This window comes from Protopterus annectens, chromosome 9.part0 (assembly GCF_019279795.1).
Source record: "Protopterus annectens isolate FY-2018-M chromosome 9.part0, PAN1.0, whole genome shotgun sequence".
NCBI lineage: Eukaryota > Metazoa > Chordata > Ceratodontiformes > Protopteridae > Protopterus > Protopterus annectens.
In genome coordinates this window covers 286,442,570-286,466,920 of record NC_056743.1, presented here as the reverse complement: position 1 = coordinate 286,466,920, position 24,351 = coordinate 286,442,570, and the positions used below count along the sequence as shown (strand labels likewise).

Here is a 24,351-nt window from a genome sequence, read left to right as displayed (position 1 = left end):
TTTTCCTTGGTAAAGGTTATGTTATTTAACTTTTATGAGCTGGATAAGTGTTTAAAGTTTATTTTTTACTTTTTTATTTTTTTTGGAAAAGTGACATTTACAACTTGTTTTATCAACTACTGGGGCCAGGCTTCCCTGGAAATCAAGTATCATTTTCAGTTTTACAATGGAACAGCCTACCAGTTCCTTGTTTTTTCCTTCTACCATCCACAAAAAAAAATGAAAGTTGACAAACAACCTTTGCCAGCACAACAAGCTAGTAAAGTGCCTCTGCAACAAATGAGTGACTGCTGTGGCCATGTGTGGTTCCTCAGATCATTCATCTTTTTCCATGGCTGCTGTTAGTGTATTTCCCTAAAGTCATCATGGACGTCAGGGTTAGACATTGCCTCTGCTGTTGTCTGAGTGTCCTCTTGTCAGTCTTGAAGAAGGAATAAGGAACATCTGTCTGCCTAGCCTGACTGGAATGTCTATCCCTAGCAAGTTTTGCCTGTCAAAAGTTGGTCTGCTTCAGAAATTCCTGTCAAAAAAGCAAGAAGTTAGACATATGCCTTCGTCCGTCTTGTGTTACTTTGGACAGAAGTAATTTAATTCTGCTGATTTTGGCAATAGAAAAACAAAATCATTTTCTGAATAGGTTCAAAATTTTGAACCACAAATTGATTGTGAAGGGACAACTTCTGTTTTTTTTTTTTTGCTTGGGTCGCGGATACAGATTTTGAGGAAAATATGGCTTCAGTCAGTCGGATGGCTCCAGTCAGTCGTATTGAAGGATTCTTGTTTTCTGAAACTATTTCCAGAATTATTCAGTTGTTTCAATGATACTATAAAGACATTCCAGTGTGCCTGAAGCAATATTATGATTAGTTGCAACTGGAAACCTACACCAGTTTATCCTGTTCATTCAGCATTGGAGGCTGTATTTGTTGTAGTCTGTAACTTTCCTGAGAGCCAGTCTGCTACCCTCAAGAAAGCATATAGGTTATATAAAGCTCCTCGGGCTTATAAGTTCTTGTGTTCAAACGTCACATCAGACCCAGCAGCAATTTTTCTGGTAAATCCGGTTGTTGCTAAACATCTGGTTAATGCCAGTTCTCCCCCTCTGACACGGATTGGAAAGCATTTGATATATTTGTGAAAACAAATGTGTACTTTTGTAGTACTTACTTCTAGAATTCTCACTTGTTAACTTAATATGTTAGTTTATGCCTGACTCTTTTGAGAATATGGGGGACATTATGGCATCAGTTTTCATCTCTGAGTAACCTTGTCACATCTGTGTCCCAAGTGGCTACCATCTTTTTAAAATGTGCTGATGATTTAGCTGATGTCACTTGCAGGACTGTTACTACTGGAACTGTAAAGAGGAAGTTTGGTTGGTTGAATACTCAAAACATTCCTGAGGATGTTAAAGGTGAAATTTTGAACTCTGCCTTAGATAGACATGTAGATGTTCTTGGTGTTTCACTGTTGTAGTCATCACATTTGGGTTATCCCTGCCAGCCCGAATACTAGAGGCTTATCTGCGTTGGTTGCTGTCGCTTGAGGACTGACATCAGGTCATCAGTAGTATAAAATAAGGCAGCCAACACCATTACATCAGTCTTTCTTGCCATGGAGCCCGAAGCAGAAGCAGTTTGCACGAGTGCTGGTCGGCCACTACCTGAGATTTCATCTCCGAATTGAAGTTGAAGTCTTCTAAAGCTAAGTACCTCGCTGGTGATCTTTTTTTCTTGCACTAACCGATGTCAGATAAAGTTAACAATTGTTTCACCTGTGGAAAGCAAATACTACACCGAGACTTCCATTCTTACTGCATCACTTGTTTAGGCCCAGACCACGACGTCCCCCGTTGTAGCTTCTGTGCTTTGTTCAACGCCATAACTATCCATCATTGGGCCCTTATTGTAGCCAGATATTTTCATTTACAGTCTTCGAATTCTGATATGGCTTTAGTAAGCCATCTGACTGCAGATCTTCCGAAAAAAATGTAAAGACAGAGACAGACCGCACAGGTCCAAACCTACCGACGTCACTTCCATTAAGCTAGTCGTCAGTCCTCTGGTACTCAGTGAGGTGCTTTTGCAGCCCTGATGCCTGCTTCTGTTGATTCGCAGGATGCTGCCGAGACCCTTTCAGATTCTGGTATGCCGCAAAACTCTTCTTCGACTAAGGATCCTGCAGTTGTCTCTACCTTGGATAGGTCCGGAGCTGCTGAGCAGGCACCGGCTTCTGAGGAAGTCCTTCACACTACCGAATCTCTACATAAACCGTCTTCTTTCGCGACTACCATTCTTTCAAAAATGACCGAGTTTCTTAAGCCCAGGATTTGAACCACACCCAAGAAACCGACAACCCATTCTCAGGCGCCGGCTACCTTGCCTCAGTCTCAAATGCTTAAAATGGCAGAAGACCTTATGCTGATCAGGGGAAGCCAAGCTACCCCCTCAGAAAGGAAAAGAAATCTGTCCCCTGTAGTTTTGTCTGAACAAGAGTCAGATGAATCTGATGCATCTGACTATGAAGACATGCAGCCCTTCTCCACTTATGAGGATTCTGCTGCAGAGGACTCCATTCCTTCAGTCTCTTCCCCAGAGTATTTTTCCTTTGGGGAAACCCTGCATACTTTAAGGGAGCATTTCCAATGGGAGAGTCAGGACTACCCTCAGTCTAAAAAGAGACTCAGGGAATTCTTAGATCTTCTGCAACTCAGACCCTTGGCCATCCCCCCAGTCCTGGATGTTGTGGATGATGTTTTCCTTGAATCCAGCTTGACTCCTGACGCTTTACCTCCTGCTCCCAGAAAACCAGACAGGTACTATACAGTCCCTGACTCACACAAATATCTTTTTTAAAAATCCAACAGCTGACCCCAAGGTCATTTCTCAAGGGCCAAAAGGGATTAAAGCAACCTCTGCTAAGAATCCCACACCCTCAGGGATTCCGAACATTGGACAGATGGGGTAGACTTAATGCATTCTGCAAGCCAAGTAACTAAACACACTTTGCACTGTGGTTTTGATGCCCTAGAAGCTTCTTGCAGGGCAGCAGTCATTAGATCTGCCATTAGAAGGCATGCATGGCTTAAGGAACAACCCCTGCCAGACCATGTCACATCTAAATTGTTGGATGCCCTCTTGCACAAAGGTAACTTATTTGGCACTAAGGCAGAAGAGGTCTTAAAAAAGATGGAAGAAAAAGCAAAATCTATGCAAACAATTAAGGATTTCTTACAAGTCCATCCCCCTAGGTTCAGCAGGCATTGCCCCTCAAAGCACTGGTCCTTTTCTGCTCTGAGTAAACCAGCCCGGCCTAGGCCCCCGTGGAAACAGACCTCCCAGACAGCAGCCCCAGGGAATGCAGAGATCTAGGCAGTGCACTACCTCCACTTCAAAACCAGGGAGTTCTAAGCCACCCCCTTATGGTAAGAACTCTCAGTGACTCACCACCTCCTCTTCCCCCCTCTACCAGCCTTCACTTACCCCTAGGAGGAAAACTCTCCTTTCACTTAAGCACCTGGGCCACCATAACCAAGGACCACTGGGTTCTGAACATTGTGTCTCAGGGATATAAATTTTCCTTCCATACCCTTCCAACCCCAAAAGGGTTCCCAGATCTACCACCAAATCAGTGGACAGAAGTTCAAAAGCAAATCTTTTCCATTCTCTCTATGAGAGCAGTAGAGCATGTTCCTGCAGAACAGATAGGCCAAGGCTTCTACTACAGACTTTTTCTGGTGCCCAGAAAAGAGGGCACCTGGCGCCCCATCCTCGATCTATCAATTCTAAACACCTTCCTGCTGATCCCAAAATTCAAAATGCTCACCCCCAGCAACTGCTACCCATGCTTTCCAAGGACGCTTGGCTAGCCACCCTAGATCTAAAAGAAGCCTACCTCCACATTCCTATCAGGGAATCGTACAGGAAATATCTCTGCTTCAGGGCAGGATCTCAACACTTTCAGTTCTCTGTGCTTCCCTTTGGCTTATCTACTGCTTCCAGAGTTTTTACAAAATGTCTGGCTCTGGCCATTGCCTTTTGCAGACAAAGAATTATTCAGATTTACCCATAATTAGATGACTGCCTTATTCAGGCAGGCAGCCAGGGAAAGCTGCTTAGACACCTCGTCTTTGTAAAGACACTACTAACCTCCCTAGGATATACAATCAATGAAAATAAATCCAAACAGGTTCCCACTCAAAGGATAATCTTCCTGGGAGCAAGTCTGGACACAGCATCCCAGATGGCATTCCTTACACCAGAGAAACAAATTTTCCTGACAACCTACTTCTCTCAGCTAGCCACCAGGCCCCAGATCTCTGCAAGGAAGATCCTGCAAGCTCTGGGGTTCATGGCATCTTGCATACTACTCATTCCATGTGCCAGACTCCACGGGAGGAAACTTCAGTGATACCTAAAGTGCCTTTGGTGTCAACACTCTCAAGACCTGGAAACTCTTTTACCTATAATTCCTTGCCTCAGAAAGGAATTTCTTTGGTGGGCAACAGTATGCTCCCACTACAAAGGACTGCCCTTCTCCCCACCACCCAGAGCCTCACCACAGACACATCAGACTATGCTTGGGGTGCACACCTTGATGACAGGTGCATACAGGGACAGTGGAGCCCTCAGGAAATCAGTCAAAAAGAGATGATGGCTGTGCAGCACACCTTGATAGCTTTCAAACCCCTTCTCTCTCCAGGGGTTCTCCTGATCAAAACAGACAACACCACTGTGATGTGGTACATCAACAAGCAGGGAGGGACTCACTCACTCCTACCCTCTATGCAGGCTGGTCATGACCCTTTGGCTCACAGCCTGTTCCATGCAACTAGATGTGTTAGCACAATTCCTACCAGGCTTTCTCAACTCTCTGGCAGACCAGTTAAGCAGAAACCTTCTGGACCCACATGAGTGGCAACTCAAAAGATGTACCTTCACCCTAATAACTCAGAAATGGGGAACCCCGAAGGTCGACCTCTTTGCCTCCCACACCAACCATCAACTCAGAAAATTCTGCACCAGGGAGCATCACTGCATGGCTTGGAAAGTGGATGCCCTGTCCTTCCCCTGGGTCAATCTATCACTTTCCTCCCCTACCTCTCATCCCCAGGGTACTGCTCAAAATAAGGTAGGAAAAACCAAGGACCATTCTTATAGCTCCAGACTGGCCCTGACAAAAAAAATGGCACCCATTGCTGCACAGCCTGTCCCTGCTGCCGCCTTGGCATCTTCCTCAGATTCCAAACCTTCTGACACAGAGGGAAGGGGAATTCATGCATCCCAAATTGCAGACACTCAATTTGGCAGCTTGGCTTATTCCCTAACCCCGAACCAATCTGACATTCTAAGTAAACAGGTTCTGGATGTTATCCGTGAGGCCAGACGTCCTAGCACCAGAAAGTTTTAGGCAGATAAATGGAAAAGGTTCTGCACCTGGATCCAGGCTAAGGGAACCAATACGACACAGCTCTCCATCCCTCTCATCCTGGATTACTTATCTGACTTACTACACAGTGGTCTCTCTTTCTCCTCTATAAAAATTCATGCCTCTGCTATTTCTGCTAATTTTCCCACTGAGCAGCCCCATTTCTCACACCCTTTGATCAAACAGTTCCTTAGAGGGGCTAGCAACTTGAGGCCCCCCAGAAGGGCACCAGCGCCAGCTTGGGACATTAACTTGGAAAAGCTTATCCTGCCCCCTTTCGAGCCAGCTTCTTCTGCAGACCTAAAATTTCTCTCCTGGAAGACAGCTTTCCTTTTGGCTGTCACTTCAGCCAGAAAAGTCTCTGAGTTGCAAGCAGTCATGGCTGTGGAACCCTTCATCATCTTCCATGCAGACAGGGTATCCCTCAGAACTAACCCATCCTTCATGCCCAAGGTGGTGTCCAGTGTGGCTCTCAACCAATCCAGTCATCTGCCCACCTTATTTCCTTATCCTCAGAACAAGGGAGATACGATTATTCACACTCTAGATGTGCACAGACAGCTCAGATTCTGTCTGGATAGGACTAAATCCTTCAGAAAGTCTGATCAATTGCTGGTTAGCTTTGCTACAGGGGCAGAAGGCAAAGCCATCTCCAAGCAAGCCATTTCCAAATGGATAGCACACTGCATCCATTTCTGCTACAAACAACATGGATAGCCTCCCCCCAAGGGGGTCAGGACACACTCCACCAGAACAGCCTCCACCTCTGCAGCTTTCCTAAGAGGAGTCCCCACCATTGAGGGGCATCATTGAGGCTGCCACCTGGACATCTGTTCACACTTTTACTAAGCATTACTACCTGCCTGTCATCTCCAAATCCAGGACAGGGTTTGCCTCTGCAGTCTTGCAGGACATCCTAGCCAGCCCCTAGTTTCCTTGACTGCCTTCACCCATTTCCTCAGCTTTGGGAATCTACCCAAATGTGATGACAGCAACAATGAAAAACAAAGAACATAGTACAGTTGTCTATACTTACCATAAATGTAGATGTTTGAGTGTATTCACTGATGTTCTTTGTGTTTCACTGTTGCAGTCATTACATTTGGGTGATCTGCTGGCAGGTTGCCCTCAGTCGGCCTGAATATCTTAGTCTTGGATCCTGCGTTAGTTGCTGTCTCCTCTTCCATGATGTCAGGTCATCGGGTATAAAACAGGCAGCCGACACCATTTTCATCAGTCTTTCTTGCCGCGTGGTGCCCAAAGCAGAAGCAGTTCGCAAGTGCCGGTCAGCCGACTCCTGAAATTTTCGCATTTGAGTTTCATAACTGAAGTATTCAATTCAAGCGAAGTACCCCGTTGGGGAAACTTTTTCTTGCTCCATACCGATGTCAGTAAAAGTTAATAATTGCATTACCTGTGGGAAGCAAATACCTCATAAGGATTTCCATTTGTACTGTATTCCTTGCCTAGGCCCAGATCATAACGTGCCTTGCTGTCGGTTTTGTGCTAGATTTAACCAGCGCACTATTAAGTGTTGGTATATCTGTGCTTCATAATATTTTGGAAACAGATTTAACTACCCTGAAATGTCATCAGATAGCAATCTGACTACCGGAGTTAAGAAAAAACGTAAAGAAAAGGACAGAGACAGACTGTCAAGGTCCAAAACCGATGTTGAAGCTTCTCCTAAGCCAGTCACCGGTTCACCGGTACTCAGTGAGGTGCTTTCGCAGCCTCTGATACCCACTACTTTAGAGTCTACTGAGACCCATGTGGAGTCCGGCATGCTGTGAGATTCTCAAAGTATTGTACCCGTGGATGTCTCTTCCTCGGATGAGTCCTGAGCCGCTGAGCAGGCCCTTCTGAGGGTGTTTTCAGGCCTCAGCATTTCTATATAAAACCGATGCCAGCTTCAAAAACAAAGACAAAAGCAACTTCTAAGGCTAGAAAAATGATGCATGAGCCACATGCTCAGGCCTCTATGCCCAAGAAACAGATGATCAAAATGGCTGAAGACTTAATTGCCTTGATCAGGGGTTCACCCCCCCCCCCCCCCAAGAGGCCTAGGCAAGGCACTGATTATGAATCTTCAGATCAGGTTTCTATTTCTTCTGATCAGGAATTTTCTATACCTCCCTATGAGGATTCAGATGCAGAGGAATCCATTCCATCTGCATCTCCTCCTGAAGATTATTCTTTTGGTGAAACCTTGCATACTTTGAGAGAACATTTTCATTGGGAGAGTCAAGATTTCTCAGAATCAAAAAAGAGGCTTAGGGATTTCCTACTTCTCCCTCAGCATAGGCCTTTGGCCATACCTTCTGTATTAGATATTGTTGATGATGTGTTTTCGGAATCAAGCAAGGCTTCAGATTCCCTACCTCCGGCTCCTAGCAAGCCAGACAGATATTACAGGGTTCCTGACTCTCACAAATTTTTATTCATAAATCCTGCTGCTGACCCTGAAACTATCTCACAGGGTCTCAAAGGTGTAAAGGCCTCAACTGCTAAGAATCCTATCCCTTCTGATAGAGATTCCAGGGTACTGGACAGATGGGGAAAGAAGGTTTATACGTCTGCAACCTTGGCAATTAGGGCCTTAAACTGACAGTTTCATATGCTTAAATATCAACAGCATGTTATGGGATTATTGAAGCAGAAAATGATGTTGATTTCTGAATGTGTGGAAAATAAAGAATTACAAGAATTATTGCATGCAGCAGAACAGGTTGGAAAGCATACTTTGCAATGTGGTTTTGATTCCTTGGAGGCCTCCTGCAGGGCCGAAGTTACTGGATCTGTGATTAGAAGGCATGCCTGGCTCAAAGAGCAAAATCTGCCTGATCATGTTAAAGCTAAATTGTTGGATGCATCTTTACAGCATGGTAGTCTGTTTGGTAATAGGGCAGAAGAGGTTTTAAAGAAAATGGAAGACAAAGCTAAGTCTGTGCAAACTGTAAAAGACTTCTTACAAGTGCAGCCACCAAGATTCAGTAGACAGTGGCCTAGAAAAAACTGGTCCTTTCCTTTGTCTGACAGAGCCTCACGGGGCAAATCCAGGTGCTCAAAAGGCTCTAGATACCAATCGCAGGGTTCCTACAGGTCTGAGCAGTGGGGTGCCTCTACCTCCAAATCTGGGGGAAACAAAGCACAACCCTGCAGTAAGTAGTCTGAATGACTTCCCTGTGCCATCACCAAGCACTTATCTTTTGTCAGCCCCCTTAGGGGGAAAACTAGCACTTCATGCTCAAAAGTGGCAGTTAGTAACCCAGGACAAGTAGGTATTAAACATAGTATCCCATGGATACAGATTTCATTTCCATACCTTGCCAATTCCAAATGGTTGGCCAGATCTGCCACAAAATCAATTGGCAGAGGCACAGAAACAAATTACGTCCCTCATGGATATGGGGGCTATTTGGCCAGTACCAGAACTAGAAAAAGGACAAGGGTTTTACTTAAGACTGTTCTTGGTACCCAGAAAAGACAATGCCTGGTGCCCAATCCTGGATTTATCAATTTTGAACGCATTCTTGGACATCCCAAAATTCAAAATGCTGACTTTGCAACAGCTTCTGCCCATGCTGGGCAGGAACACTTGGCTAGTGACTCTAGACTTAAAAGAGGCATACCTGCATATCCCAATAAGGGAATTGTGCAGAAGATACCTCCACTTCAAGGCTGGTTTTATGCATTACCAATTCTCTGCACTGCCCTTTGGCTTATCTACTGCGCCCAGGGTCTTTACAAAGTGCCTGGCACCAGTTATTGCATTTTGCAGACAAAGAAGCATACAAATCTATCCATACTTGGACGACTGTCTCATTCGAGCAGAAAACAAGGACATTCTTCTTCAACATCTGGCATTTGTAAAAAGGCTTCTAACATGCCTAGGGTACACAATAAACGAAAAGAAATCACAACTGGTACCCTTTCAAAAAATTACATTCCTGGGTGCAGGCTTGAATACAACTGCCCAGATGGCTTACCTTATGCCAGACAAACAAAGGCAAATGACTATTTACTTCAAACAGATGGCAACAAAAACTCAGTTATCTGCAAGACAAATTCTGCAGACTTTGGGGTTCATGGCATCCTGCATTCTACTAATTCCAAATGCAAGACTGCATATGAGGAAACTGCAGTGGTATCTAAAAACTTTATGGAGTCAGCATTGTCACAGTCTGGAAACAATGATTCCTGTCATTCCAGCCTACAACAGGTGTTTCTTTGGTGGGCAGAGACATGTCACCAGAACATGGGACAGTCTTTCACTCTATCCCCTGCCAACCAAACCCTAACTACAAACGTATCATACTATGTTTTGGGGGGCCACCTGGCAGGGAGATGCATTCAGGGCATATGGAGCCTAAAACAAATGCATCTGCATATCAACCAGAAAGAGATGTTAGCTGGTCAGAATGCCCTTACAGCCTTCAAGGACTTACTTCATCCAGGACAACTACTGATAAAGACAGACAACACCACAGTTATGTGGTACATAAACAAACAGGGGGGCACACATTCCTACCCCATTTTCAGACTAGCCATGGCATTGTGGGACACAGCCTTGACTTACCAAGTACACCTTCAAGCTCAATTCCTGCCAGGAAAACAAAATACTCTGGCAGATGACCTAAGCAGAAATCTTATGGACCCTCACGAGTGGAAACTGAATCCACAAGTCTTCAACATGATAACAGAGAAATGGGGGAGCCCGGACATAGATCTATTTGCTTCTCCCCAGAATTATCAGCTGGACAAATTCTGCACAAGGACTTATCAGAGACAAGCATGGAAAGTGGATGCCCTATCCTTCAGTTGGAAAAACCTATCAGTCTACGCCTTTCCTCCTCTGCCTCTTCTTCCCAAGGTCCTACTAAAGGTCAGACAGGAAAAAACAAAAATGTTCCTAATTGCCCCGGACTGGCCTCGCCAGCACTGGTACCCAATTGCAAAGAATATGTCTCAACTCCCTCCTTGGTACTTACCTCAAATACCTCATCTACTGTCTCAGCGGAACAGTCAAATTCTGCACAATCAGCTCCAAGCTCTGAACCTGACAGCATGGCTGATCATGTAATTATTCAGACAACACCTCTCAGTAAATCTGTGATCGATGTCATTTTGAAAGCCAGAATAAATGGAAGAGATTCTGTGCTTGGAACCAAGCACAGGGGACTCACGCAGCAAAGCCAAATATTCCTCAAATTTTATGATACTTGACTGAGATGCTTGACAAGGGCCTACCTTTTTCATCATTAAAAATCCATGCCTCTGCCATCTCGGCTCATTACAACACAGAGCCTCCCATATTTTCTCATCCTCTGCTAAAACAGTATCTTAGAGGGGCCAAAAATTTAAGGCTTCCCAGAAGATCACCAATTCCTGCATGGGACCTCAATTTTATATTGGAAAAGCTCACCCTGCCTCCATTTGAACCAGGAGCTACTGCAGATATAAAGTTTTTATCTTGGAAAATAGCTTTCCTTCTGCCAATCACTTCAGCAAGAAGGGTTTCAGAACTACAGGCCCTCATGGCTGTGGAACATTTTATTATATTTTACCCAGACAGGGTGTCCCTCAGAACCAATCCTTCTTTTATGCCTAAGGTGGTATCCAGTGTGGCTCTTAACCATCTGCCAAATTTTTACCCAAATCCGCAGGGGGTGGGGGCAGATTCTGCATTCCTTGGACGTACACAGACAACTAAGATTCTACTTAAACAGGACCAAATCTCTAAGAAAGTCTGAGCAGCTACTGGTGGCATTTGCTGCAGGATCAGAGGGAAAGGCTATTTCAAAGCAAACTATTTCAAAGTGGATAAGCCACTGTATTCGTTTCTGCTATTTGCATTATGGTAAACCGGTGCCCAAGGGAATCAGGTCACATTCCACAAGGGCTGCATCTACCTCAGCAGCTTTTCTCAGAGGGGTGCCAACAATAGACATTCTAGAAGCTGCTGCTTGGAGCTGTGTTCATACTTTCGCAAAGCATTATCATTTGCCTCTTTTCTCTAAGTCCAGGGCAGGCTTTGCCACTGCAGTTCTGCAGGACCTTATAGCCGCTCCTAATGCTATTTAGTTCCAGCCTCCCATCCATAGCTTTGGGATTCTACCCAAATGTAATGACTGCAACAGTGAAACACGAAGAACATAATACAGTTGTGTACACTTACCATAAATTTAGATGTTCGAGTGTATTCACTGTTGCAGTCCGGGTTACCCACCCGCCATCCCCCTTTATTTTAGAGCTTCTCTTTCCTTCACTATTTTCTACAACCTTTGTGGTGTATTTGCTTTTAGATGAAGGTAAAGTTTATGTTGTTACAATTGTATGTATATATAGTTATTTATTTATATATATATATATATATATATATATATATATATATATATATATATTTATTTTTGCTCCCCATATGGGGGGCACCTGACATTTGGGGCAAGAAAAACTAAAGAAAATGGCATCGTCTGCCTGTTTTAACCCCTGATGACCTGACATAATGGAAGAGGAGACAGCAGCCGACGCATGACCCAAGACTTTGATATTCAGGCCGACTGAGGGCAACCTACCAGCAGATTACCCAAATGTAATGACTGCAACAGTGAATACACTCAAACATGTACATTTATGGTAAGTGTACACAACTGTACTTTGCAGTCCTGGTTTCCCTCCCTCCATCCCCCTTTAATCTCTTTCTTTCCTTAGAAGGGACATATTGGTATTTATTTTCCACTGGTGGGGTTCTTCCACCAGAACCTGCCCTCCTACTTTGGGGGCTCCTGACAGGTTATAAGAAAAACTAATGTAATAGTGTCAGCTGCCTTACTTTATACTATGGACGACCTAACGTCAGTCCTCAAGCGACAGCAACCAACACAGAAATACTAAGCCTCTGGTATTCGGGCCGGCCGAGGGCTACCCTGGCAGGGATAACCCAAATGTGATGATTGCAATACACTTGGACATCTACATATATGGTAAGTGTACACAACTGTACTTTTTGGGCCATCTTCTGTAGAGATCCTGAAATAGTGTAACGAGAGGTAAGCTAATTCAGGGAATTTCACAGATTTTACAGCCTTCCTTCAAGTTTATCAAAAGGTTTAATGCTGCTTCTACAAGCTTAAACTTTAATAAAAAGCAAAGAAATCTGAAACAGCAAGCTGCTGGTAAGCAGACGTTTAAAAGGCAATCACAGGCAGTTTTTAAGAAGAAAGGAGGAATTCTTCCAGAACAAAGGATAGTCTTAACAAGTCTGAATGACTGACTGTCTACAAGATTCCCCTCCCCTTCTCATCCTGGCAAGCTTGTATTACTTACAGAAAATCTGAACATCCGTTTCTTTCTTTGGCAATAGAGAGTTTCAGACAAATAGTCTCTGAAAGTGATTCTTCAGTTACAGATGGCAGTGGGAGTCTCTCCTTGCTTGCAAAGGGATTCTTCTTCATCATCCTCCAGATCAGTCTCCTCTTTCCCATCATATCATTCAGCATCTGCTGACTCAGGGGTTGATAGAAATGATCCCTCCTTCTCTTAATAAGCTAGGAGAAAGGTTTTGTACAAGAATGATTTTGGTGCCAGAGTGCTCAAGTTTACAGGTTGTTAGCACATTTGATTTTTTTCTCCTGACCCTAGATTTAAAAGATACAGATCATCACTTGTATGTACTCTAGATCAGACCTTTCTTAATATTTTCTCTGTCTGGATCACACTTTCAGTTCTCCTCATTACCCTTTGGACTATTCACGAATCCAGTGTTTTTCACAAAGTGCCTAACTCCATTGAAAGTCTACTGCAGGGTGCAAGTCATTCACAATTTTCCTTATTTAGGTGACTTGCTTATCTGTGTAGAGTCTTTTTGAAAGTGTCAGAAATCTCTTAACTTGGGTGAGAGATCACCTACACAGACCAGGGTTCCAAGAGAATGTACAAAAGCCATGTTTAACGCCTTCTCACAGGATTGTTTTCCTGGGCTGTCTCCTGGATACCTCAGATCAAAGAGCATGTCTGCCACATGAAAAAATCTGTATCTAGATCTATTCCTGAGTCTTTTTATCTCAGCAATGGAATTTCTCAGGATTTTGGGTCTTACTGCATCATGATTCCTTTGGCAAGACTCCACGTGAGAACAATTTAGTGGTACCTAACATCTGTATGATCCCAAAATCAACATCCCTGACTTTCCAGGTTCCAGTTTTGGTGTTTGTGAGAAGGGAGATTCATTGCTGGACAAGTCAATTTTATCAGCATCCAGGTCTCCCATTTTCCCCTTTATCTCCAGCATAGTCTGTAACAACAGATGACTCAGACTTTAATTAAAGAGCAGTGCCTGTGTGGATAAAGTTGTAGAATCTTTGGAAAAGAAAAGACAGACTGAAACACATGAACCTAAAAGAGATGCTAGCACTTATAAATGCTGTCAGCACTCTCAGTCATCCTTGGTCCCCAAGACCATTGCAAGTGTTTACAATATCACAGTGATGTGGTACATAAACAGATGGTGGAACCAGGTCCCACCCTCTGTGCAGCCTGACCATGGCAGCCTGGAATATAGCTTTTCAGCACAATACAGGCATGTTACATACCATCAGAACAAAATATTGTGGTAGACGAGCTGAGCATGACTGAATGGAAACTGAACCATAGGTCTTTTTACCTCTGGTCACAGCAAACATTTGGCAAAATTCTGCTCTAGGAATCCATGCAAAAAGGCCTGGAAAACAGATGCTTTTCCTTTTCTTTGGACAGAAGTGTTTGTGTATGTTTTTCAACCCTTTTCAAAAATATCCACAGTCATTCTGAAGACTCAAAAGGCAGCGCAGTGGTACAGTAGTTAATGTTGTCACCTCACAGCAAGAGGTTCTCTGGCTAGATTCTTGTCTGGGGTACCTTCTGTGTGGAGTATGCATGTCCTCCCTGCATTCGTATGGGTTTCCTCCGGGTGCTCCAGTTTCCTCCCACATTCCAAAGACATACATCTGGAGCATTTCTCCCTGGGTCGCAACTGAAAATAGGCTCTGTCATAGTCAGATTTTCCTGGTCAACAAATGTTAAATAAATAAGGACTCTCCTATGCTCATTGTGGTGTCTCCCTTCTAGCCCAAGCAACAGTGGTCCCTGACATTTTTCCAAAACCTAAAACTGAGGCAGAGAGGATACTATCTTGATAGAAGAAAATATTTTAATATCTATGATAAATTGTTCTTTTCTTGTGAAGGAAAGAAGGGGCAACCTGCATCAAAGCAGACTATTTCCAAGTGATTGTCCTATGCTTTTACCTTTTTTTCATACACATGCAACAAAACAGTTCTAGGCTAGGTCAGAGCTCATTCTTCCAAGACTTTGGCTTTATCAGTGGCTCAAGTTCTCAAATAAGCTTCATATCTCACCCAATTCTTTTCCCTTGCTAATCCCCCCTCCAGTACTTACTCCTCATAGAAATCTCTGCTACGATACTCTCTCCACCTAGCTACATCTACTCTCTCCACCTAGCTACATATAAACTAACTCTACTCTGGCCCCTTGCCCTGTTTCTCACCATTGTTCTTATTTTTGTTTTTGCATTCTAGACTTGGACCACCTTATTTTCTGCTGTACAAAAGCTAATGGACCCTACCCAGTTACCTGCAACTTGCTACAGCCTGCCTTAGAACAATGTATGTTTAATTCATCTCACTGCAGAACTATTTTTGCAAACTAATCTAATTTTAGCCTGCTCTGTCTCTTCCGGCTACTTGCATCACCGGGATGAAGTTAGCCCCCCCCAACAACTTCCCAATATATTCCACTTTCTCTGCCTCGAGTTTGCTTTCTCTGTCCTCCTTAAACACAGTCACACTGTAACATCCATCTGAACCATTTATAGGTTAGCTGTGCTCCAGAATGCTCCTACTGACACACTAAAACAAAGCCATTACTTACTGATTATTTTTCTGCTCACAAGACTTGAGACTTGGCTCTTCCCGCTCCGTTCGCCCTCCAGGCGAACTCCGCTTCCCTCTCCTGCCCCCAATATCCATCCACCCCCACTACATCCAAACTTGTACTCACAAAACTCCTTCCCTATTCTCAACACCAACCACAAAGCACCCCACCCCTCCATACCACTACTGTGTTCGTCCACTACCCCTCACCATACCCTACCTCTAATAACATCTACACTACTTAACACAAGCACACACATCTCTATTTCTACTGACCATAGCCTCCTTCATTTTCCTCACTAACATTACCTTACTTTATTTAACAACATCACCTTTAACTGCAACCATCCATATCTGTCACATTCATACACAACTCAAACTAGTATGCCTCTCCTCCCCTCCTCATCACTTCATTACACCTTACCACCCTTCCTTCCTTTACTGTCTCACCGAGTTCACCCACCATCCCCATAATTATCTTCAGAAAGGCCATCAGCTACTCAAACATATCCCCTCACCTCCTTCAAACATCTACTATCCTCCACTTTAAAATAAAAACTTGTTCCTACTCATCCAGTTGCAGCTTCCCTAGCTGCCATAATGCAAACCCCTCTACTACTCCTGCCTCAAACAAACCACTAGACAAAACACCCAAAGTCCATGCTCCGTCCCTCCACCTTACCTTTTTCTGGCAGTATTCACCCAAACCCTGGTCCCCACCAAACCTCAAACAAGAGCCCCAGACCTCCTAATCACGCCAATCCCCACAAATCTCTCTACTTAGTAACAATAAATACCCGAAGCCTCCAAAACAAAATTCCCAACTTCCATTCATGGCTCTCCCACAACCAACCTGACATCATCGCCTTAACAGAGACCTAGCTTAAACCTATATTAAAGATTCTGAAATTCTACCCCCTCTGTTATCAGATACTCAGAACTGATAGACCCAACAGAAAAGGTATTGGAGTTGCAATAATGTTTGCAAATTCACTCACCATAACACCATAGTCCAGCCACATCCCCAAGTTCTCCAATGCCGAAATAATAATTACCTTTCTAAAAAATAAACAACAACAAAAACCTCTGCCTCATCAGTCTATATATTCCTCCAGGAAACAATATTCCAGTCCTTGAAGAAATACTGTCCTTGGTTTTGTCCAACATAAACAATGAAACAGTCATCCTTGGAGATGTAAACATCAACTGGACTAGCATACATTCAGAGCCCACCACCCACAACTTAAACATATTCAAGTTTACCCAGCTAGTAAACTCCCCAACCAAACCATGCAAAGACTTCACATCTGGGTCCATTCTGGACTGGATACTAGTCACCCACCTCAACAAAATATCAGAAATAGGCACCCTACCTGACAGCTTAAGTGACCACTTCCCTGCATATATCCCCCAGCCCTCAAGCTCCCTACAATTCCTACACCACTATAAGGAATTTTGCAGCCTAACAAACTTCAACCCAGTACTCTTCTCCAAAACCGTCCAAACCATAAACTGGAACATCCTAAAAATAGTCCCAATAGACAATGCTGTCAATTACTCCAACACTACCTTCATCAACTCACTTAACTAACAAGCACTAGTTTGAAGGAAGAGAATAAAGAGCAACTGTGCCCCTTCGCTGACCAAACCTACTAAGGATATCATGCACCTTAGGGACAAAACCCTGAAGTCCTACAGAAGAAACAAAAATCAAGATGCCGTATCGATTTTTAAATAACTCCGCAACCAAGTAAAGAACTAGTCCACAAGGATAAACAAACATACTACACAAAACTTCAATCCAACCACAGTTAGAACCCCCCAAAAAATCAGGAATTCCATTTCCTCCCTCTTTAACCCTGGTACCAAGGTAAATCCATGTCCACACCCAGACAAATCTCCCTTAGAAATAGCATCCCTTTTTAATTCCTTCTTCATAAACTACATAGCTGATATCACAGCCTCCTTTCCTAACACTAGCAATACTAATAGCACACCTTCCCCCAGCTCCCCCTCTCTTACATCCCAACACTCCCCTCCTTCCGCTGACTTCTACCCTTCCTCTCCCACCAACCTTACACTACAACCCATCTCCACCCCAACTGTAAAAAGATTACTTCTAAAGCTTAAACCCTGCTCTAATGCTCCTGACAATCTTCCTCCCACCTTCCTAAAGATAGCCACCACTGTCATCACTTACTCTGTCAGAATCCTGATTAATAGTTCCACACAGGAGTCTTATGTACCCAATCTGTGGAAAAAAGCTTATATTCTCCCTCTACACAAGTGTGGAAAAAAAGCATGATATAACCAACTTCCGCCCTATTGCCATCCTCTCCCCAATCTCCAGGATACTAGAAAAATGCATCCACTCTCAAGTCATGCCCCATCTGTCACATAACCACCTCCTATCTCCATCCCAGCACTGCTTTTGACCAGGCCAGGCCATAGCACCATCACTGCCCCAAGGTCTGTGACTCAAGAAAAACTGTCGCAGCCATACTCCTGGACCTCTCAAAGGCCTTCAATACCATTTCCCACCCCTTACTACTATCACAACTCTCCCACTTCCATCTCTCTCCTGCCACAATAAATTGGTTCTCTAGCTACCTTTCTGACAGGCAACAAGCAGTCAAATGGCAAAATTCCTACTCACCCTATCTCAACACCCTTACTGGAGTGCCTCAAGGCTCAATAGTTGGACCTTTATTATTCAACATCTTTATCAATCCCTTCCGCACCTCTGTTCCCAACTCAGACATAATTCAATACACAGACGACTGTACAGTCATCTGCTCATCCGACTCAATCCCAGACCTGGTAGCCAAAACACAATCTGCCTTTTCCACCACCGAAAACTGGATGAAAACTAACCACCTAGCCCTAAACCCAAACAAAACAAAAATCATGATCTTCACCCCATCAAAATCTACATAACCACTGGAGGTTGGTCAGTATTGGTGAACCATACATGAGGGAGGAGAGGAGGTAGGTGGATACCTTAACCATTCCCAAATTGAAATTGTTCCCCACTCAAAACTCCTTGGGGTGGTTATAGACTAACAACTAAAATTTGATAATCATATACAACAAAATATCAGAAAAACATATCAGAAACTGGGATTGCTCTACAGGAATAACCAATACCTAACCCACTCCTCTAGAAAAACAATAGCATCTACCTACCTCCTCCCCTTCCTCATGTATGGTTCACCAATACTGACCAACCTCCAGTCCTCTTTTAACAGCCAAGCTAGAAACCTGCTACAACAAGATATCCAAATTTGCAACTAAATGAAGACACTCCTCCCACCACTGTAACTCTTTCCAGTATTTAAATTGGCTTGAACTTCCAAACTACCTAGACTATGTACAACTTACCACCACCCACAAACTTATCTTTAAACCCTCTAACTGCCTATCCCTTAGTTCCATCTTAACCTCTTACATTCCCAACAGGCCCCTTAGATCCGAGAACACAAACCTCCTTCAGGTGTACAAGTCAAAGCATTCACCTGGACAGCTTATCTTCTCTTTCTCACTCGCCAAAAAGTGGAATGCCCTCCCACCATCCCTCAGAACTATCCACAACCATGCCACCTTTAAATCTTCTCTACACTCTTATCTCTCCTCTGCCTGGAAATCCTCCTGCTATCAATCCTCTGCTAACTATCCCCATGATAATTCTCCACTTCATGACTATAAATTCAATAGCAAGTTATGCCAATAGCTAATATGTTATCTTTGAATCATAGTGTGTATAAAGTCTAGAGATATTTTTTATTCTATCTGTACTGATAACAGTGTGTGAAAACTTCTTTACTGTGAATTGTATAACTCTTCTAATCTTGTTTGTATAAAGTCTACAAATGTTATAGTTTCTGTACATATTACATTGTGTGCATAACTCTTTTATGTGAATTTTATTAACTCTTCTAGTTACTACAACATTTCTGTTAATGTACAATCTTTCTATTTACAGTGGAGCTTTTCTCCCCGGGCCTCCACTGAAAATGGACTCTTTATGGCCCAGTGGACTACCCCGGTTAACAAATGGCAAATAAATATCTGACTGCTTTAATTGTTTAACAAAATTTATCAACATAATAGCTCAGTTTGCAGTTGTCCGAACTTTCATTCATATGAAGTGTGGTATGTGTGTGTGTATCCATATGTAATTCAGCTAAAAATATTTATCTCATTATTTCAAGTGCAATTTAATGTACTTGCTAGGTCTTTACATATCATTTATATTTGACAATTAAAGGAAGCCAGCAGGCTAATAAAGCTGAAATTACCGTTATATTTCAGCAACAGAAACACTGTCTCAGTTGTAGTGCCTTGTTCATATGAATTCAAAGGTGTGTCAAGTAATACATTTAAAGTAGAAAATAAAATTATAGTAGACCTTTAGCAATATCGCAGGAACACAACGGCTTGACACATCAAATATAAGAATAATCCACTCATCCAAAAAGAACAATGGCTCCACATAAAAAACAGGAACGTTCTTTATTTAACGATCAGTGAGCGCTTTCACCCATAGAGGGCTTCATCAGACTGTACAAAACTGGTTGTAAGGCACAGCCCTTAAATAATCAAGTCAATTAAGAAATGTACGCTCAATTAAAAAACCTAAGAGGTGGCAAAGCTTTTAACAAAATGTTAATGAAACATCCACATATTCAAATCAACATTATTACAAACAGTGTTTTTAAATAAAGGACATGCTTAACTAAAAACTGCTTAAGAGTTGTCATTTATCTAAAATAGTATTGCATGCTTTTATTTCATTTTATTTTAGAGACTGTTTAGCAAATGCTTCGAACTGTTGCAATACTAGCTGAAGGCCACCAGATGGAGGTGGTTCTTGGATTGCAAAATACATTATTCAAGTAAAACTTAATGCTAGAGCTTTTACCATAAGTATAAGTTATGGAAAAGTTTGCTATAAATTGTTTAAAAATTTTTTAAAAAATGATAAAAATGAGAATAATAATAATAAAGGTGCCAGTAGATAAATCCATAATGCTGAGGTACAAATATAGATGGATTTATAGTAATATGTACATTGACAGAAACTATAGTACCTAATCAGTCCATATAGTATGTTTCATGGAAGTTATGAACAAAAGATAATGAGTACAATTGATGTAATCCATAATCATACTGCTTCTTTCTTATAATTAAGAGATCCACATGATATAATTCATGAAAATAATGTCAATAATAATTATGAACAAAAAGTAAGTACAGTAGGTACATTCCATAATCATATTGCTTCATTGTCATAATTAAGAGGTCCACATAGTATTAACAATATATTTCATGAGAAATGATGGTATTAAAAATTATAAACAAAATAAGTAGAATTAATACTATTGCTTTGAAATTCTACCTAATCTCCTCTTTTTAAGAAAGGGATAAATGTTGATTTTGTCATTCAAACCTGGAGGGTGATCAGCCTTCGTTGTAAGGCTGATCACCCTCCAGGTTTGAATGACAAAATGACAAAATCAACATTTATCCCTTTCTTAAAAAGAGGAGATTAGGTAAAATTTCCAAGCGATAGTATTAACTTTGCTCATTTTGTCTATAATTTTTAATACCATCATTTCTCATGAAATATATTGTTAATACTATGTGGACCTCTTAATTATGACAATGAAGCAATAAGATTATGGAATGTACCTACTGTACTTACTTTTTGTTCATAATTATTATTGACATTATTTTCATGAATTATATCATGTGGATCTCTTAATTATAAGAAAGAAGCAGTATGATTATGGATTACATCAATTGTACTCATTATCTTTTGTTCATAACTTCCATGAAACATACTATATGGACTGATTAGGTACTATAGTTTCTGTCAATGTACATATTACTATAAATCCATCTATACTTGTACCTCAGCACTATGGATTTATCTACTGGCACCTCTACTATTATTATTTTCATTTTTATCATTTTTTAAAAAAATTTTAAACAATTTATAGCAAACTTTTCCTTAACTTATACTTATGGTAAAAGCTCTAGCATTAATTTTTACTTGAATAATGTATTTTGCAATTTAAGAACCACCTCCATCTGGTGGCTTTTAGCTAGTATTGCAATAGTTTGAAGCATTTGCTAAACAGTCTCTAAAATAAAATGAATAAAAGCATGCAATACTATTTTAGATAAATGACAACTCTTAAGCAGTTTTTAGTTAGGCATGTCCTTTATTTAAAAACACTGTTTGTAATAATGTTGATTTGAATATGTGGATGTTTCATTAACATTTTGTTAAAAGCTTTGCCACCTCTTAGATTTTTTAATTGAGCGTACATTTCTTAATTGACTTGATTATTTAAGGGCTGTGCCTTACAACCAGTTTTGTACAGTCTGATGAAGCCCTCTATGGGTGAAAGCGCTCACTGATCGTTAAATAAAGAACGTTCCTGTTTTTTATGTGGAGCCATTGTTCTTTTTGGATGAGTGGATTATTCTTATATTTGATGTGTCAAGCCGTTGTGTTCCTGCGATATTGCTAAAGGTCTACTATTATTTTACACTTTAGCAGGAATACTTATTCTCCGGGTTGGGACGCAGAGGTTGCCTGAAAAAGAAAATAAAATTAGTTAATATATAGAATAAGACAGGAGTCAACGTGGTAGCTCCTGATGTAAATTGTCTATGTAATCAATAAAGTTTCTAGGCTACCAAACTGCATAACTGTATCACAGTCAAAAAAATATGGTTCCCCTTCAAAACATGTAAATCTTATAACATCGAACTTCAAAACACTGAGACCGTAACACTGAAAACCCAAAACATCTAAAACTCATAACATCGAAAACTCAGAACACTGAAACTTTGCATCACATCGAAAACTACAAAGCACATGTAAATAACATCCCCTCCACCTATAACAACACCAAACTAACAAACACACTTTTTACTACATTTCTGCAGGGGGGGATAAGCCCCCCTGCACCCCCATGTGGGGGGCTCTGCCCCCCACACCCACCCTAAATTAAAATTTACCAACTTCAAGATCGCACTATAGTGGGAAAAAGTTAATTTCCTAACCCCCACTGTATCGCCCTCACCATAAAGAATGTACACATAATGTCTAAATCAGTTAGCTGTATGGCCTAAAAACACGTACAGAGTGGCAAAATAAACATTATATAAATATAATAAATTCCTACACTATATAAATAATAACTATATAAATAAAAACTACAACATCTTGTAATGATACCATAAGATTAACAGATTAAACTATAACATCTATATGTTTGATGATACTCTACTTGATAGTATACATTTTCAGTGTTATGAAATTTGATATTATATGAGTTTTAGATGTTTTGGGTTTTCGATGTTATGGTCTCAGTGATTTGAAATTCGATGTTATGAAACTTAGATGTTTTGAAGGTGAACCCAAAAAAAAAAAAGTATATATATATATATATATATATATATATATTTTTTTTTTTTTCTTAATTCACTTTGGTTATGCCTTCAGTGTATGTACAAGAGTTGCTTAATCCCTTTATGTTGTCAGCCATTTCAGGGAATTAACACATGTCCAGGGGTGTTGTGTAAGCCTTACCACCTCTGGGTGAACATTAATTATTTGATAATACCCATCCAGAAGACACTATTTTGTTTAGAGAATGGGTTCTATTTTAAATTGTTTTGTATTTTATTTTGTTTTTCTTGCTGTATAGATTTTTTTGTATATATTTTTGATGAAAATAGTTCCACCACTTAATGTCTCAAAGTTGCTGTTGCATATGTAATTGTTGGAGGAAGTATTACATTTGAAAGTTGAGTTATGTAAATGTCTGCGCGCGCGCGCACACACACACACACACACACACACACACACACACACACACACACATTCAAAAGCAAAGATAGACTCAGAAACACATATACATGGAAAAACACACACACATTCTTGGGCAGCACTTACAGCTGCTCTGCTGAGTGAATATTGCTCAGATGTCTCACTGTGATGAAATGAATGAAAACCCCTCATAGAATGTAAGGCATTGCAGCTCCCCCATGCCTCTTAATTGTCCCTGATTTTGCTGCATAGCCCTTCTCTATCCCTGGTAGAATGTTTTATTTGCTGGTAAGTTATATGGGGTTAAACATATTCAGTAATGCCAAACATCAGAGTCTCATACTTCTTATTGTTTAGGTAATGTGTGCAAAGTTGGTATGCAATGTCTTTTTTTCTCTCTTATTCATGCTGTCTTATTGACACTGAAATGTACAGGCACACACATATACACACACACACACACACTCGTGCATGTTACTTTTTAATTTAATTTACCTTTTTTTTTTAATTTTACCTCCCCAAACAACAAAGTTACACTTGGCTGGCAAAAATAAATGAAGGTTGTTTGCTTTTTATGTCTTTCATTAACACTTTAATATGTTACAGTGAATTATCAACCTTGTTTTTTACTTGGAATTACCAGTACATTAGCACTCTGTTGGATACTGTTCTTTCTCCAGTCAGGGTGAAGACACTCACTTTGCCTGTTCTCTAAACATTGTTAAAATCCAGAGAAATGAAAACAAATATGTGCTTATCACACCAAAACCCAAGACAAAGAAAATGTTTTTATTTCTAAAAACATCTAATTTGTGAACAAAAACTGACTAGAAAATTTGTTACTGCTGAACAGTCTTACTTAAAATGTCATTGTTGTGGTTTTGTTTTAGAAAACAAAACATGACTGTAAACCGGCATCACAAACTGGCTTTGTTAGTGGGTGCATGCACATATGACTACTAAAGGAAAAATTTAACATTCACGTATAGTCATTAGTACAAGCTTAGTCATAAGTTATAGTTAGTCATGAGTTTACTCCTGTAGCTATTGTTACACTTATAACTAAAGTACATATAATGACATCATTATGATTATGTATTTTTCTTTTCTTAAAACGCCTTCATTGAATTATCACCCGTGACACAGGTA

The 24,351-nt window shown here is 41.2% G+C and overlaps 1 protein-coding gene across 2 annotated transcripts in view; it reads left to right on the top strand.

Annotated features, from left to right (window-relative positions):
• Positions 1-24,351, top strand: part of USH1C (USH1 protein network component harmonin) — a 3,114,702-nt gene that overhangs the window by 2,318,105 nt on the left and 772,246 nt on the right. The gene's annotated exons all lie outside the window — the stretch shown is intronic.